The sequence below is a fragment of the Giraffa tippelskirchi genome, chromosome 9 (assembly GCF_054371585.1).
Source record: "Giraffa tippelskirchi isolate mGirTip1 chromosome 9, T2T-mGirTip1v1.2.pri, whole genome shotgun sequence".
Taxonomy (NCBI): domain Eukaryota; kingdom Metazoa; phylum Chordata; class Mammalia; order Artiodactyla; family Giraffidae; genus Giraffa; species Giraffa tippelskirchi.
In genome coordinates, this window is record NC_137283.1 from 128,802,370 (window position 1) to 128,819,514 (window position 17,145).

At 39.8% G+C, this 17,145-nt stretch overlaps 1 long non-coding RNA gene and 2 other non-coding genes across 3 annotated transcripts; all 3 read left to right on the plus strand.

Annotated features, from left to right (window-relative positions):
• Window positions 1-1,918: 1,918 nt before the first annotated feature.
• LOC145521023 (uncharacterized) lies at window positions 1,919-2,810 on the plus strand. The gene is made up of 3 exons (XR_014064987.1): window positions 1,919-1,983; window positions 2,221-2,289; window positions 2,506-2,810. It is a non-coding gene; the product is annotated as an uncharacterized LOC145521023 (long non-coding RNA).
• LOC145522119 (small nucleolar RNA SNORD50) lies at window positions 2,089-2,153 on the plus strand. The gene has a single exon (XR_014065931.1). It is a non-coding gene; the product is annotated as a small nucleolar RNA SNORD50 (small nucleolar RNA).
• LOC145522118 (small nucleolar RNA SNORD50) lies at window positions 2,342-2,411 on the plus strand. The gene has a single exon (XR_014065930.1). It is a non-coding gene; the product is annotated as a small nucleolar RNA SNORD50 (small nucleolar RNA).
• Window positions 2,811-17,145: the final 14,335 nt, after the last annotated feature.

Sequence of the window (17,145 nt, forward strand, 5' to 3'; positions counted from 1 at the left end):
GCCATCTGGGAAGCCCCTTATTTACCCATACATACGTGCGCGTGTGCTAAGTGGTTTCAGTCTTCACCCGTGCATATATAAATGCTAATGAATTAAAGTGTCGTTTGGATAAAATATTCTGGGAAAGTTCCCAAATTAATCTTTCTCCTGCATTCACTATAATAAATTTACTGCAAATTATTTTTTAATAGCAAAGGTTTTTTTTCTTTCTTTCTTTTTTTGGTTGTGTCAATTTAGGAAGATTGCTTAGCTACTGCAGGCCTTAGTTTTCTCCTCCGCCAAGTGGAGGATGTACTTCTCGGGTCTGCTGTCTCGGGGAGAATTTTCTGCGCTGATCAGAGTGTTCACAGCAGCGCCGGGCACCCAGCCGCGTGGGGGTGGGGCGGGTCCGGCAAAGCGCAGCTGGGCGCGGGCTGCGCAGCGGGCAGGCTCTCCGGAGAGGCGCCGCATTCTCACTGTGGATCAGGTGAGAATCGCGGCGCACTTTTCATCCAAGCATTTCTGCCCGGCGATTTCTCTTTCAGGGCGCGCAGCGGCTGCCGGGCGTCATCTCCTCCAGGATCAGCCAACCATCCAGAGCGACTTCTTCAGTGGATCACAGGCTAAGGCCGCCCTGCGCTACTAAATTCAAGTCCACAGACGCCCCCCAGCCGCCCTGCGCGTCGGGAGCGGACTTGGCTCTGGGTAGGCGGTAGCCTCGCCGCTAAAGGCGGCTGTTCGTTTAAATTCTGGCGCCACTCCCGCGCCACGTAGAGCCAGTCTCGGAAGGGACGGACAGCGGCGCGGCAGCGGGCGTGCGCCCGGGGCTGGACGTGCGCGCCGCGGAGGGGCGGTGCGCGCACCACGCCGCGGAACGAGCCCCCGAAAGAAAAGAGCCGCCTGGCGCGCTCTCGCTCCTCCCGTCAGGAATCGGCCACGCCCCCGTGCTCTCCAGGGTCCAATAGAGGCGAGAGGGAGGGGCGGCCGCCCCCTGGCTCGGGAGAGACTATATAAGGAACTGCAGGGGGCGGGGCTCGGTCTTTTACGTCGGAACTTGGGAGCAAGTCGCAGCTGCAGGGTAAGTACGTGTTGCTGGCGGTCGTGCGCGCGAACCTGGGTGGCGCAGCTTGGGTTGGGGAATGCAATACGGTGAAAAGATTTCAGAAATGGAGGGTTAGAGTGCGGCGTTGAATATTTACGCATGAAAAACACGCCGCAGGACCGCCACGTGTCCCCAGTCGCGGTGGCGACTGGCTTCGAGCTTAGGCGTGCGTAGGCTGCTGCTGGTGATCATGGCGCTGCGCGCGGCCGGGTTACTAAGCCGGCTGGATAATCCTGAGCGGCGCACGGGGATCCCGCACATTCCTGGGATTTGGGGCGGGAGTTACGCTTAACGTTGACTTCCAGGCCTTAGGTACGTCGTCATATCAACAGTTCTTTCAAAATGGGCAGCTCCTGACTCTGCGTGAGACTGAGCTGTATTGTGCCCAGGTGGCGCTATGTGCAAATCAAATTGTTGGAGGGGAATATTTTAGTGCTGATAAATCTTGAACTATGAAAACCTTGAACCTTATATGACAGTACTTAATTTTTTAATATATTTATTCTTCCGCGGGTTAATATATTGATTCTCCCGCAGGAACAATGGATTTCGGTGTAGAGGAACTGTTAAGTGGAGATGCTAAGGTAAGTGTTGAGAGCTTAGTTTTAAGCTGAAGGAATAAAACTGTTGATTTACAGGAAAGGATGCATCATTTGAAATTGTCTTCTTTTTTTTAGATGCAAAGGTACATTTCAAAACAGGCCGGACAATATTGGCTGGAAAATGACTTGGTTAAAATCTGATGATCTTACCAGGTATGTGTTCAACTAGTACTGTGAATCTCCATATGCTTAGTCCACGTGTAGATTAAGTGAGAAAAATATTTTTGTTTTTCAACAGCATTCTGCAGCTTGATGAATACTAATGAAGCTGTGGATGTCACTGAGCAGCTTCATTTTAAAGTAAGTTACCCTGACTTACAACATCTGCTGCAGTAATTCTACTGTAATACTTGGCCTTTAAATATCTGGTTTGTGGTAATGGTGTAGCTTAATGGATTTTGGTCTGATCAATGATGAAACCTATCCCGAAGCTGATAACCTGAAGAAAAGGGTGTACGGATTTAACAGATTTCTGTTATGTTATGCCTCATAGAGGAAAAACTTAATTCACAGTCTTGGGGTTCTCTGTGCCAACAGTGAGGGGTTATTGTCTGCCTGTTGAAAGAAGTCGGTGTGCTGTGACATTTCGAACGTGGAAACATTTCTGTAAGTAAAGATGTTTTGCTTCAGAATCAGTAAACATTTGTGTCCTTGGTCTTACCTGTGATGATCCTATCCCGAACCTGAATTTCTGTTGAAAAAACTTATACGGATCTGGCTTCTGAGGTGGATCATTATAAGGACAACATTTTTGAAAATTGTTTTAAGTAAGTTTTTTGATGTTGATGGTTTTGTAAACCGCAAATATTTTTTCTTTCCTAGGGCTAGTGCTGCGAGATTTACTTGTCTGTCTTATGAAAATCTGGTGATTGGGAAAACCTCCATTTTATGGATGTGGGAAGAAACTTCGAGCTGGATTATATTTTTACATTGGTTTGTAAATAGATTCTGAACCAGTGTCGAGTCTAGATAATGCATCCATAAGAGTCAAGGCATTTGTTTAGCCGTGACACTGCTGTAGAGTCATAACCTGTTAACCAGTGTATTATTTTCTAGCTATGAAACTGTTTTTAATGGAAAATTCTTTTGTAGTTATCCAGCCTTGTAATTAAATAATTTTGAATACCTTTTGGTTGCCTGTCTGTCTGAATTGAGTTTAAAACTGCATGATTGTAATTACACTAAGTTAACGTTTATACTCTTGCAGTGGAATCTTTAGTTAGGTTTCTAGGGAGAAATGATTTGGTTTGGGAAGAATAGATAATGTGGAAAACGTTAGCTTCAATCAGTATTATTGAATTAATGGGGTGAGAGCAAAGTGGGAGAGATAGGACCTGTTAACAGTGAGGGAAGGTCACTGATAAAATCTGTTAAAACTGGTCAAGCATTGTGTGGAATGGGTTAGTGTAAACAATAATAGCATCTAATCTAACCAAGGTGGTTGGGCCCTAACCCTAATCATTTTCCCTAAATAGATGCATGAATAACCTGTTCCCATATTTAAATGTTAAAGTCAGAGTGCCAATATTATCTGAATGAACTCTTGAAATGTTAGTTTGCCTGCTGAAGTGAAGAGATGATTTCGGGGCCTATGTACCTTAAGTATCTAGACACCTTAATAGCAACCTGGCACTTCGTTATCAATAAATGTTAAATGCTTAACAATGAATGCTTAATGACCCATCGAGGGGGACTTTCCTGGTTGTCCAGTGGTTAAGACTGCTTCCAGGGTAGGGGCTGCTGGTTAGGGTAGGTGAGCCCACATGCAGAGTGGCACAGCCAAAAACATATGACATTCAGGGAGAACTGTGCTTGTCAAAGTTGGCAAACATGACATCAAAACAAGGCAAGACTTGGTTTTAGAGCACTTAAGGTTTCCCATATAGCTCAGTTGGTAAAGAATCTGCCTGTAATGCAGGAGACCCTTTCCCTCCCAGTCAGTCTTAAGATTCAAGTGATGTACAACAATGAGAGTTGGATCCAAATAATAAAATGAGTAAGTTCATTTAAGAATATAAATATTCAATAAAAATGGATCCAAAACGTAACAGTTGTGGAAGTTGGGAAAGCTCATTGTACCACTCAATGCTGGGGAGTCCTAGCATGCTGCAGTTCATGGGGTCACAGAGTCAGACACTGCTTAGCAACAAAGCTAATACCAGGAACCTTGAAGCTCTGTGTGAGAGACTTAAGCCAGTAAGAATTTTCTTAACTTTATACCATGCTTCCAGGTTATCTCAAAATACAGTAGGTTCAATTCTACTGCTAGGTATTTTCTAGGAAAGTGAAGGTTGCTTAGTCTTGGCCAACTCTTTGCAACCCCTTTGACTGTATAGTGAATGATATTCACCACGTCAGAATACATTCCTTTCTCCAGGGGATCTTCCCAACCCAGGGATCTTACCAGTGTCTCCTGTACTGCAAGCAGATTCTTTCACTGAGTCACCAGGGATGCCCAAATTAGATTGCCAGAAATCCAATATCCATTGCACTTGGCTTCCTTATCAAGTGCCCTCTGAACTGCTTATACAGTTCATAATCCTTGCTGTTTGCCCAGCCTCTGCAAACTTTTGGCTGTATTTTTAAACCAGTTTCCCTATTAAATTTAGAGCCTTTAAATGCCAACCTATGTACAGATACCAGGTCAAAATACAAGCATGCTAGTTTTTGTGGATCGTTTTGAGGTGTGGAGGAAGGGTAGCTTTCCAATATGAAAACCAGACTTGGTCTCATTCTCACAAATCCTGGCCTCATCCTCTGACTGCAAGTCAATCTAAGGTCCTGACATGCTACACAGCTGAGTTATAACAGGGTATAGATTTAATCTCACAGAATCCCACACTGAGTACAGTATAATCATCCATCCTATTTGGAAACTCTAGTTATGCTTAGTTGATTTAGTTCTCTTCAAAAGAGTTAACAATGGAAAGAGCATTTCAGAATACTCAGAATTCACCATTTGAAGACAATGTTTGCAAACTGATTACTGAGGTCAGGAAACTTGAGGCACCCTTGCCTCCTAACTACTGAATATAATTAAAAGTCAATGAATGGTTCATTTTAAGTGTACAGTTTGATGAGTCTCTAAACCATTACTGCAATCAAGATAATAAAGTCCATTTCCCCAAAAGTGCATTTTTACAGAGGTTTGATTTTGAACATAGTAAGTTTGAGATGGCATGTGATACCCAAATGAAATTTTGAGTTAGATATGAAAGTTCAGAGGAGAGATCTAAGCTGGAGAAATAAACTTGGGAGTTACCAGCACGTGAATGGCCATAAAGTGAGATCACCAAAGGAGTGAATACAAGAGAAGTGATCCAAGAGTTGAGTCCCGGGACATTCCAGGAGTAAGGCATTGCAAGTTTAGTTCAAATCATAGAATTATTTTGTATCAGCAAACAAAAACTGGGAAGCAGATACCTGTTTTCAAATTCAACTACCATATCTGAAACAAACTAGGTGGAAAATTGAGGAGTTGCAAAAAGCAAGGGTGAGAACTAAGCAAATATTTGCTTGGGCTAATGGGGCTGGAGTTTGCCTTGTATTTAATACAGAGCACTGGTCAGTGTGAAAATTGAGGGAATTAATATATAAGGACAACTTTGCAAAGTATTAGGAGAGAATTAGATGAGGAATTTAGAAAGTGTGATAAAAGAGTTGTCATCAGACACTGTGGACTTAGAGAAATGGAGTTGACTACAGACAAGTTAAAGAGATTTGCCTTTTGGTGCTAAAGTGCCCAATGAGGCTGAAAATTACCAAGTATAATAGTTAATCAGCATAATTCTTTCCTGTTGTCCTATGGGGCTTATCCACATGGGAGCAGAAAGCAGATCAGTGGATTAATGCAAAATTACAGATAAACTGGCCAGAAGGAGCAGAGCCATGATGGGCCAATTGAGAGTGTAGGTGAAAGTGATGTTAAAATTGACCTTGAAATCCAGGCTGATGAGGAAAAGAAATTAGTGCTGGAAAACAGTCCCAGGTAATGACTAAGAGCAGGTGTACCACAGAGAAATGATGAAAATGAGGTAAAATAAGATACTTTACAGTTACACTACAAAATGCCCCACAGCATGTTGTGTTTCTAATTAGCGGTTTATTTCTCTCTGGTCCTAGAGTGAGTGCTTTTCAAGTAGAAACTGCCCTTTCACCTCTTATACTCTGTGCCTAGTACAATGTAAAGGCTCCCATTACAAATTTGTCTAATTATATGGAATTCAGTATGTACATTTAAGGTGGGCAATGATGATATGATCTAAATTCTCCAAAAGAGATAAAAGAAATGAGAAAAGTTGGAAACTGATGGATTCAGTATGTGTGCCCTCTCAAAATTCTTACGTTGAAGCCCTAACTCCGATGTGGCAATATTTGGTGATGGAGCTTCAGGGGAAGTGGTTAAGGTTAAAGAATGTCATAAAGGTAGGGCGCTGGTCGGATCAGATGAGTGTCCTTACAAGAAGAAACAGCAGAGAACTCACTCTCTCCCTCTTTATATGCACCCATAAGAAAGAAGTCATATGGGGACAGTATGATGATGGCTGTCTACAAGTCCAGACAAGAGGACTCAGAATGAAACCTACCTAGCTGGCACTTTGATCTTGGACTTTTCTAGCCTCCAGAGCTATGAGAAAATTTGTATCATTTCAGCCATCCAGTCTGGTATTTTGTTATGGCAGCTCTTACAGACTGAGACAGAAGCAATGGATAAATGGCCACTGTTATAATTTGAGGGCTTTATATTTGGCAGAAGATTTATGAGTAATAACTATTTTAAAAAGTCCACGCAGTGTAATCTCTCTGGTTTTATACATTTTCCCTTTAGGTTTTTATTTATTACATTGAAACGATCTATAATGCACTTTTTTTTTTTAGTGCGTTTTATTATTGACTAATAACAAACAACTGACAAACCTTTCCACCTGTTTCAACACCAATAGATAATTTTTCAATGAAATCTCAGTAAAAGAAATTAGAGATTGAAATTAAACTATTTTAGAAGGTGATTGTTGTCTTCAGTCTTGTGCTTCACAAGGAAAACTTTTTAACGTAAATGAAATTAGTTCTTTTAAAATTAACTTATAACAAAAAATGATTTAGGCTTACTGGATATCTCATAGTATAAAATTTCTTTGTTCTATATGAACATTAAGATTGTAAAAGGGGGACTTCTCTGGTGGTCCAGTGGCTGAGACTGTGCACCCCCAATTCAGGGAGGGGGGCCAGGTTTGATCCCTGGTCAAGGAACTAGATTCCACATGCTGCAAGTAACAGTTCACAGTCCAAAACTAAAAAAGATTCTTCATGCCACGACTAAAGGTGCTGCAACTAAAGACCCCACATGCTGCAACTAAGACCCAGTACAATAAAAGAGAAAGGAAGGAAAGAAAGGCAAGTGACGAATTTAAAAAATTTTTTAACTTAACATTTTTGGTAACTGATAGCTCATATCTATCATGGTTTTTTCACTGTTTAATGGAAAATTCTTAGTATAAATAATGACTGACACTTCTATAGTTCTTTTAACTTTACATCTTGGTTTCTTCTACAGTAACCTGTGAGTAGGCATTATTAGTATTTATACATTTTATATGTGAGTAAACTGAGAGATTTAAAATACAATCTGCTCAAAGTTTAGATCACTGAAAGGATGATTTCATCATCATGTGTATTTTGCACATTGTAATATAGTTTTCTTAGTTTGGGTGCCACATTTAAGAAGAAGAGTGGTGGAGTTCCCTGATGGTCCAGTGGGTAAGAATCCTTGCTCCCAATGCAGGGGCCCAGGTTCGATCCTTGGTTACGGAACTAGCTTCCGCATGCCGAAACTAAGGAGTCTACATGCCACAATGAAGATTCCAAGAACAGTGACTAAGACCCAGCCCAACCAAAATAAAGAAATAAATATTTTTTAAAAAGAAGGTGAGTGGCAAACTAGGAGGTAACCTAAGGATGAAGACAAGGCTTCTGGAAACCATGTCATTTTAGACAATATTTTAAGGACTTGGAAATAGTTAACCTGAAGAAGTAAAAATCATGGGAAAGCATAATGACTATTCTTAATTTAAAAGTATTTCATGTGGGATAATAGTAATATTACTAATAATCCCATCTGGGGACTTCCTGGTGGTCCAGGGGTTAAGAATCCACCTTGCAATACAGGAGATGCAGGTTCGATCCCTGGTTAGGAAACTAAAATCCTACGTGCTGCAACTAGAGTCTGTGCCCCACAATTAAAGATCCTGCACAATGCAGTGAAGACCCAGCAGTACTGCAGCTAAGACCCCACGCAGCCAATTAAATGATTTTTTAAAGTAGTAATAATTTTCCCATCTGGTAGGTACTATGGTTATGCCCATTTTACTGAAGAGGAAACTGAAAGTTAGAAAAGTAACCTAATGAAAGTTTCATAGGAAGTGAGGGAATTAAATTGAAAATCTGGAAGTCTAAGTCAAACGATGGTGTTCTTACCCTGCTAAATACCTTCCACAGAGGAGTAGCTAACTGAAGTGTTTTCTTTGGAAGACACAAAGGAGATCAATGAAATAAAAAGAGGCAAACTGCAATTCAACCTAAAGATGAACTTTTCAATAACAGACTGTACTGTCTCCATATCACTATCTCCCGTCAGTGTGAGCCAGAGGGAAAAGGTTAGCCATACTCAAAGACCCCTTTTAAGTCTTAAGTTCAGATTCTTGGCTTGCCCAAGGTAACCCAGCTAGTTAATGACCAAGTTGACAACCAACATCTTCTACACTCTTTCAGTCCAGTGCTCAATCCAGTAACACTGTGGTGCCCGAATTTTTCTCCAGCATAAATTTGAATTTCTTCAGAATTCATTAATCTATGGGAATTGGAAAGATCATGCAAACAAAATAATTTTAATCACTATTTTTATACAAAAGTAGAGTTTGAGGCCTGTTACTAATAGTTGATCAATTTAATTATATTAGGAGAACATGGGCCTTGAGCAGACTAAACTTCTCTGGGGCAATAGTAGGGTTTACTGATTGGGGTACATCTAATTCTGATATTTGTTTTCCTTACTGATGGAGACTCAGTTTAAATTATATTTATTTTTCAAAACTGAATGCAGAAACATTGTTCAGAATCTGACCACACACCCAGAAATGTCAAAATAGTTTTGAAATTCATGGACTTGTATCCATATATTGGAGTATAACTTATTTTCTTAATGAGTTTTGTTTGCTTGAAATTCAATCTGTTCCTGTGAAGATTAAGGCATACTGACAAGCTAGGTAGGTGTGCATCGTGATTCAGAAATATCCTAAGATTTCACTCTTTTATTCACTGGACAGATAGGTCCTGAATACCTACCCTGTGCAGGTACTGTCCTAAGCACAGCAGAGACCAAAATCTTTGCCTTTGTGGAGCTTACATTTTAGGAGGAGGAAAATAAATAGATAAATTGTAAAGTATGTGAGAGAATGAGAAGTGATATTAGAAAAGAACGTAGGACATTGGGAGTGAATTTGGGGAGGGAGCCAAATAGTGTTGTGATTTTTAAATAAATTTGACAGGATCGGCTTCGATGAGAAGGTAAGATTAAGCAAAGACTCAGAGATTGAGGTACGGACATATCTAAGCAAAGGGCATTTCCAGCAAAGGACAGCCCAAAGACCCATGTATGGTAAAGATGAAGAAAGACGACATGCGAATCATGTCGAGCCTTATGGGTCATTGAAAGAATTTTGCTCTGAGTAAAATGGGAACACTTGTAAAAAGAAATATAGAAACTGAAAGGATGATTCAAGTGTATCAAAGCCTGTGAATCCTACCCATATGGTCCAGATTGTAGTCTCTACCATTTACCATTACAAGAAAACAGGGTGGGCTTGCCTGGTAGCACAGTGGATAAGAATCCACCTGCCAATATAGAAGTCACGGGCTCAATCCCTGGTCGGGAAAGATCCTATATACCACGGGGCAACTAAGCCTGTGGGCCACAACTACTGAGCCCATGTGCTGCAGCAACTGAGGCTGACGTGCTGGAGCCTGTGCTCTGCAACAAGAGAAGCCACTGCAATAAGAAGCCCAGCACTGCAACGGAGAGTAACCCTCCCTGGCCGCAACCAGAGAAAGCCCACACGAAGCAACGAAGACCCAGAGCAGCCAAAGTAAATAATTATTTTTTTTAAAAGAAAGAAAACGGGGTTCATAGGAGAAATAATTGATTACAGAGCTGAGGCAAGAAAGGTACAAGAGGAGCCTTCTGCATTTTGCTGTATGTAGGAGAGCAAAAGGGGCTTCCCTGGTGGCTCAGATGGTAAAGAATCAGCCTGCAATGCAGGAGACCTGGGTTCGATCCCTGGGTTGGGAAGATCCCCTGGAGGAGGACATGGCAACCCACTCCAGTATTCTTGCCTGGAGAATCTCCATGGACAGGGCAGCCTGGCAGGCTACAGTTCATGGGGTCACAAAGAGTCGGACACAACTGAGCAACTAAGCATAGCACAGAAGAGCAAAAAAGCTATCAGGAGTTTGGGATTGTGTGAAAAGAACTCGGGAGCCCATTTGGAGCATCTCCTGCAGTCCATATATGGAAATGCTGAGTATATCAAGGATAATAACGACAATAGATTAAGCTACATAAAATATGTTCAGATCTGGGAATTCATAATGATACCTACAAGAAAAACAGCTGCATTTTGATGCTGTTAGAAGATGCTAGTGAACCAACTTAATTTCAGAACTGGCTAATGAGGGACTTTCCAACACCCAACTGCAGTAACAGATAATCAGATTGAAACTGAGAAAGTTTTTCTTTGTTGATTATCCCAGTTAGTAACTGAAAAAAAAAAAAAAATATCACTATTTTGTAACATCTCTTGATGTACCAGCAATGATCATCCATGGCTAAAAGAGAAAAAAGAAAGAGAAGGAACAGTGTCTAAGTGGCTGATTGGATGTTTTGGGGTTGTATCAACAACATGCTACTTGAAAATCTACTTCCACAGGAAATATTCTTTAAATAATTTTTTTCCTACGTAGATGATGTATTTATCCCAAGATATTGGCACTCTTCATTGTTTACTATAATGTCAATTATCTGCAAGATATCTGCTCAAGTTTCCCTGAAAGAGTTCCTTGGTTGAATCTAACAAACAAAACTCTAGAAGCTAATTATTGACATGAATTAAATAACATAAGATTTATCACTTCAGCTTCAGTGGCATCTTGGGGAGGTGAGCTTGTTATATACACTTTAAACACTTCTATCAGCTAGTGATATCAATCCTGTTCATAGCATTGTTGTTTATCTTACTAAATAGCCATATCTTAGGAAGTACAAAACACTCAATCCATGTTAATGTTTATTCTAGATTTATGGTTAATAGATGATTCATATAATAGTATCTCAAATTTCTTTGAACATTTTTCTTAACTTAGAATAAGTACATCTACTAAACTTAGATTCCATGAAATCCAACTGTAAGAAACTATCTCCTATGCAGTTTTCGATTTGCCATTTACTTGGTGTTTAAGTTATTCATCAATTTTTAACTTGAGTAAAGAACAAATCTCGGAAAAAAAAAAAAAAGAACAAATCTGCAGAACACAAACTTCCAGAGTAAGTAAACCACATTTTTTTTTATAGTTTTAGGCATGGGGTTCTGGGGTATTTAAATGTACCTAATTTCCTAAAGTCTATAATTTTGTTTTTCTTTTTTTACTTACTAAAATGCTTTTTTTTAATTAAAAAGATATCTTATAAAATGTAAAAATAAGGAAAATATTAAGAATAAAATTAAAATAACACAATTCCACCATTTAGTGATAAATTTACTGTAAAGAAATTAATATCTTTTTCCATGCAGATAGAACTTTTAATAAAATTTAAATTTTACTGTATATGGTTTGTTTTCCTGATTTTGTATTTAATATTCTATAATGACAATTTTTCAATGCCATTAGAAATTCTTCTACTCAATGGCAACATGGAGAACATTTCTTTTTTCTTTCCTTTTTTTTATTTTGGCCACGACAACGCAGGATCTTTGTTTCCCTACCAGGGATTGAGCCCCAGCCCCAGCACTGAAAGCGCTGAGTCTTAATCACTGGATTGCCAGGGAATTCCCAAAAACATTTCACTTTTATGGGTATTTAATTCCATAAGACTGGAAATTCCTATCACTTTGAATTTTATCATGATAATAAATTTTACAGCAATAAAAATTCGAAACAGTGACACTGCATTGGTTATCTCTGGATAGTGGGTTCATATTACCATCCAAGAATTAAATGCCTCAGATAACATATCTTCTTACATTCATGTGTAGCCATTCTAGTCCAAACTGCACTCCCCACCCAACAGGTATCCTCTCTCCTAATCTTTTCTTTCTTTCTTTATTGTTTTAATTGAAGTATAGTTGATTTACAGCGTTGTGTTAATTACTGCTGTGATTAGCAGATGCAAACTGGGATATATAGAATGGATAAACAAGGTCCTACCGGAGAGCACAAGGAACGATATTCAACACCTTGTGAAAAGGCCATAATGGAAAAGAATATGAAAAAGAATGTATATCTATGCATAACTGCATCTCCTTATTTTTTCCACTGTCCAGTCTACAGGGTAAAAAACTATCTCACGTCCTTAACCATGTTTCTGTGCTTTCTTTCCACCTCCTTGCACTAATTACAATTTGGTTCTCAGGGCACTGCTTCGCTTTGCAGGTTTCTTAAGTTCTCCTTCAGATGTGGAAGTCAAGGTCAATATTTTCCTTGATTCTTATTGCCACTTCTTGACAATTATTCCTCCATTTTTATGTACAACCCCTTGATTTTTTCAGACTCATCTTACTTGACTTGCCATCCTTTGTCCTAAGGTTATTTTCCAACTTTCTAATTGCTACCCTTTATTGATTTTGAAGAGTTTGAGACGAGGTTTGCTGTCCTATTTTATGTCATCTGTCTCTAATGTCTATATGTCAGTGTCCAATCTGGCTTCTGAGTTGTTTGACTTCCTCTGCTCTCTCCCTCCACACCCAGCGTTCTTACCTGGGATCCACTGGCCTCTGAGAGGCCATGGGTAGAATTTGAGGGGTCTATGAATGTAGATAGGGAAAATTTATGTCTTTATTTTTACCAAGCACTAATTGAAATTTAGCATTGCCTTCAATGATAAATGTAGGCAATATATGACAGATTTATTAGCAGTATCAGTGGTGTAGATAGATAGCATCACTGACTCAGTGGACATGAATCTGAGCAAACTCCGGGCGATAGTGAAGAACAGGGAAGCCTGGCATGCTGCAGTCTATGGGGTCACAAAGAGCTGAACATGACTTAGCAACTGAACAACAACATGGTGGTGTCAACAATAGAAAGCATAGTTATTTTCATATAGAATATATTATGGTTTGTATCACATAGTTTTTCTGTGTAATAGAAATTTTCCTTTATGCTTATTTCTACCTAGAAATCATGGTCCTTTTTAAGTCTGCTGCTTGATCTTGTTGTTTAATGTAAAGAAACACGTTACTTTAGCCCATTCAGGGTGCTACAACAAAATTCTACATATTAAGTAGCTTATAAATAACAGAAATTTATTTCTCACAGTTCTTTCAGCCCTTAACTTCTGTCTAAGATCAGGGTGCCAACAAGGTTAGGGGAAGGCTCTCTTCTGGATCACAGACCTCTCCTTGTACCTTCACATAGTGAAAGAGGGTAAAGAGAACTCTGAGTGATTCTAACCCCATTTTAAGCGCTAATCCCATTCATGGGAGCTCCACCCTCATGACCTAGTGACCTCTGGAAGACTTCTCCTCCTAACACCATCACATTGGTGTTAGGATTCCAGTATTTGAGTTTTGAGGAGACACAAACATTCAGATCACAGCTATATTACTGTAGCACACATTTGGTTTGTTTAAATATTTTGGTAAATATATTTTAATGTAAATGGTTTCAGATATAATCCCATATATTTTGTTTTATGTATTTAAAAATATATTTGAGACAGAGTCCCTAAGCTTCCCCAGAGTGGCAAAGTAGTCCATGCATGAATAGTTAAGAACCTTTCATTATAGGTTAACAGCATATAAAAGCATGAAAGGAGAATATTCTCATGAGTTCCCTGGTGGCCTAGTTGCTAGAATTTCAGGCTTTCACTGGTGTTGTCCAGGTTTTGTCCCTGGTTGGGGAACTGAGATCCCATAAGCCCTGTGCAGCACAGCCAAAAACAAAACAAACAAATAAGCAAAAATAAATAAATAAATAATAATGTATATATATATTCTCTAGCACCATATATAAAAATAAACTCAAAATGAATTAAAGACCTAAGTGTAAGGCTGGAAACCATAAAACCATGTTTTCCTAGAGGAAAACATAGACAGAACACTCTGACATAAACCATAGCAATATTTTTTTGAATCTGTCTTCCAAAGTAAAGAAAATAAAAGCAAAAATAGGCAAATGGGACCTGCTGCTGCTAAGTCGCTTCAGTCGTGTCTGACTCTATGTGCCCCCGAAGCCGGCAGCCTACCAGGCTCCCTCGTCCCTAGGATTCTCCATGCAGGAACACTGGAGTGGGTTGCCATTTCCTTCTCCAATTCATGAACGGGAAAAGGGAAAATGAAGTCGCTCAGTCGTGTTCGACTCTTAGCGACCCCATGGACTGCAACCTACCAGACTCCTCCATCCATGGGATTTTTCAGGCAAGAGTACTGGAGTGGGTTGCCAGTGCCTTCTCCAAAATGGGACCTAATTAAGCTTAAAAACTTTTGCAGAGAAAAGGAAACCATCAAAAAGACAGCCTACTGAATGAGAGAAAATATTTGCATATGATATAACTGATAAGAGGTTAATATCTAAAATATATCAACAGCTCATACAACTTACATCAAAAAACAAACGACCTGGTTAAAAACGGGCAGAAGACCTAAATAGACATTTTTCCAAATAGGACATGCAGATGGCCAATAGGAACATGTAAAAATGGTCAACATTGCTAATCATCAGGGAAATACAAATCAAAACTACAGTCAGATATCACCTCACATCTGTCAGAATGGCTGTCATCAAAAAGAACACAAATAACAAATGTTGGTGAGGATATGCAGAAAAGGGAACCTTCGTACACTGTCAGTGGTAATATAAATTGGTGCAACTATTGTGAAAAACAGTATGGAGTTTTCTCAAAAAACTAAAAATAGAGCTACCATATATTCCACTCCTAGGTATATATCCGCTCAAAAACAAAACAGTTATTTGAAAAGATACATGCACCCCAATGTTCATAGCAGCATTATTTAGTTACCAGAATATGAAAGTAGGGCAACTTCCCTGGTGGCTCAGATGGTAAAGCGTCTGCCTACAATACGGAAGACCCGGGTTCGATTCCTGGGTTGGGAAGATCCCCTGGAGAAGGGAATGGCAACCCACTCCAGTATTCGGGCCTGGAGAATTCCATGGACGGAGGAGCCTGGTAGGCTACAGTCCATGGGGTCACAAAGAATCAGACATGACTGAACGAATTCACTTCACTTCACTTCACTTCACTTCACTATGGAAGTAACCTAAGTGTCCATTAACAGATGAATGGATAAAAAAGATGTGATACTCTCTCTCACACACACACACACATATATACACAGAAGAATACTACTGTGTCAGCCAGAAAAAAAGAATGAAATTTTGCAGACTTGGCGGGTATTATGCCAAGTGAAATAAGTCAAAGACAAATTCTCTATGCTATGACTTTATATTTGAAACCGGAAAAGTACAACAAACTAGTGAATATAACAAAAAAGAAACAAGAGTCACAGATACAGAGAAGAAACTGGTGGTTACAAGTGGGGAGAGAGAAGGTGGGAAGAGGCAATACACAGGTGAGGGATTAAGAGGCATAAATAAAGTGAAAGTGAAAGTCGCTCAGTCGTATCTGACTCTTTGCGACCCCATAGACTATACAGTCCATGGAATTCTCCAGGCCAGAATACTAGAGTGGGTAGCCTTTCCCTTCTCCAAGGGATCTTCCCAACCCAGGGATCGAACCCATGTGTCCCACATTGCAGGCGGATTCTTTACCAACTGAGCTCTCAGGGAAGCCCTTTAAGAGGTATAAAGCACTATGTATAAAATAAATGAGCTACAAGGATATATTGTACAGCACAGGAAATATAGCCAATATTTTATAATAACTATAAAGGGAGTATAACCTTTAAAAGTTGTGAATCACTATATTGTACACCTGTCATATATTATACAGCAACAATTCAATTGCAAAGAAAAGAACCTATGATTACATATCAAGTGTGTCTTTAACTTTCCTTCCTATATAGCCTAATTCTGAAGCTTAACAGTGGACTTCTCACTACAATATTTCCAATCCTTTATCCTTGTTTTCTTCCCTTAGTTATTGCTTGGCAGTATCCCAACTATAATGAATCCAACCATTTGCCTTGCTGCAGAAATCACACAGCAGGGCAGATTTGTGCTACCATACAGTCATGGTCTCCAATCCCAACCAGCCCTCAATGCAACCAAGCAGTCTTCTTTTCTCTTGTCAGCTGTCCTTCCTATTTCTGACTTCCTTTCTCCTCCACACCTTTTAACTTTTCCCTCCTCCACCTCAACTTTCCCCTTATCTCAGCAGAGATTTCACCCTCCTCCTCATGGAGAACTTTGAGGACTTTGGATGACAATTTCTTTACACCAACCATTGTATATATCCCACTGTTTTTTTTTTTCTTCCTTCTCACTAAAATGGTATAGTGTCCCTCCTCTGATCTAAGATAAATTCCTCCTCCAGTTCTCCAAATCACATTCATTCATTCAACAGATATTGAATCAGGGTTTGTTCCCCACCCCTCCAAAAAAAAAAAAAGCTATGTTAAAGTCCTAAACCCTAGTATCTCAAAATGTGATTTCATTTGGAAATAGAGTGGTTGCAGGTATAATTAGTTAAGATGAGGTCATATTGGAGGAGGGTGGAACCCTAATACAATAGGACAGGTGTCCTTGTAAGAAGATGGTTGTGTAAAGACAGAGACACAGAGAGAATGTCATGGGGCAATGAAGGCAGAGATTATACAGTTGCAAGCCAAGGAAAGCCCAAGACTGCCCATGTATTAATACTATCAGAAGCTAGGAAGAGGCACGGAAGGTTTCAGAGGGAGCGTGACCATGACAGAACATTGATTTCAGACTTCTGCCTCCAGAACTGTGAGATAATAAATTTCTATTGTGTCCGCCCAATTTGTGGTACTTTGTAAACTTTCTTGGCCCCCAAATCTAGGTGAGTCATTCTTCTGAAGGGCTCTAATATCATCCTTTCCCTTATCATTGAACTCAGCTGACTTTTGATCTTGTGAAGGAAGATGTAATGACTGTTTTGTTCATCTAGATCTCTGCTGTCAAGCACAGAATCTGGCATTCGGGGACTTACCTGGTGGTCCAGTGGTTAATACTCCCCACTTCCATCACAGAGGT